The 1,316-nt window shown below is 39.1% G+C and overlaps 1 protein-coding gene and 1 long non-coding RNA gene across 3 annotated transcripts in view; one reads left to right on the top strand and one right to left on the bottom strand.

The window, feature by feature from the left end:
• The window catches only part of LOC106874424 (hydroxysteroid 11-beta-dehydrogenase 1-like protein), a 162,683-nt gene that overhangs the window by 160,553 nt on the left and 814 nt on the right, over positions 1–1,316 (bottom strand). The window lies entirely within an intron of this gene.
• LOC106881760 (uncharacterized) overlaps positions 1,019–1,316 on the top strand; it is a 14,892-nt gene continuing 14,594 nt past the window's right edge. Inside the window, exon 1 of the long non-coding RNA XR_001410895.2 lies at positions 1,019–1,189. This is a non-coding gene — a long non-coding RNA (uncharacterized LOC106881760). The remainder of the gene's footprint in view (positions 1,190–1,316) is intronic.

The following is a 1,316-nucleotide window of genomic DNA, read 5'->3' as shown; positions in this document are numbered from 1 at the left end:
ACACACACACACACACACACACACACACACACACACACACACACACACACACATTCAGACGCACCCACACATTCAGACACACACACACATAAATACATACACATACAAACATAAATACACACCCACACACAAGTATATACATACATACATACATACATACATACACGCACACATGTATGTATATATGTATGTGTTTTTGTTTGTGTATGTCACCGATCTACCGTCTGAGAACCGTTTTTGGTTTGTTTACGTCTCCGTAACGCAGCGGTTCGGCTTAGGTGATCGATAGAATAAGATACCAGACTAAAAATAAATTCTGGTTTCGATTTGTTCGACTAAATGATTCAGGCGCAGGAGTGGCTGTGTGGTAAGTAGCTTGCTTACCAACCGCATGGTTCTGGGTTCCCATTCCACTGAGTGACACCTTGGGCAAGTGTCTTCTTCTATAGCCTCGGGCCGACCAAAGCCTTGTGAGTAGATTTGGTAGAGGAAACTGAAAGAAGCCTGTCATATATATATATATATATATATATATATATATATATATTTATATATATATATATATGCGTGTGTATATGTTTGTGTGTCTGTGTTTGTCTCCCTCACCATCGCTTGACAACCGATGTTGGTGTGCTTACGTCCCCGTAATCTAGTGGTTCGGCAAAAGAGACGGATAAAATAAGTGCTAGGCTTACAAAGAATAAATCCTGGGGGTTGATTTGTTCGAATAAAGGCGGTACTCCAGCATGGTTGCAGTTAAATGGCTGAAAAAAAAAAGAAAAGAAAAGGCTGTGCTCCAGTTTGGCCGCAGTACAATGACTGACTGAAACAAGTGAAAGGTAAAAAAAATCAAAGCAAAAATAATCAATTTAACAACTCAATTTTCGTATCGATGAAGAATGTTGTTTGTGCATTTGTTGGGTGATGGTAGTATATACGCATACACGAGTATGTCGCTAAGTTAATATCCCTTGTTGAAGAAAAATGATGAGTAGGTCAGGTGTTTGGAAATCGGAATGATCACGGTGCAACCAGCTTTACGATTTGATGAGCCTTCTGAAAGATCCCGATTTCGCGTACGGCGCATATGTGCATGCGCAAATGAATCAGACTTTATTATTTTCGATTTTAGAATATTTTTCATTCAGAAGGCTTAGCTACGGGTATACCCATATATGCATATAAACAGGTACGTATGTAGATTATCTGTGTGTGTGTGTGAGAGAGAAAGAGAGAGAGAGAGAGAGAGAAAGAGCTAGAGAGAGAGAGAGAGAGAGAGAGAGAGAGAGTGTGATATATACATATATATATATATA

This window comes from Octopus bimaculoides, chromosome 9 (genome assembly GCF_001194135.2).
Source record: "Octopus bimaculoides isolate UCB-OBI-ISO-001 chromosome 9, ASM119413v2, whole genome shotgun sequence".
In the NCBI taxonomy this organism is placed as follows: domain Eukaryota; kingdom Metazoa; phylum Mollusca; class Cephalopoda; order Octopoda; family Octopodidae; genus Octopus; species Octopus bimaculoides.
The sequence above is the reverse complement of the archived record's forward strand: the minus strand, read 5'-3'. Positions and strand labels throughout refer to the sequence as shown.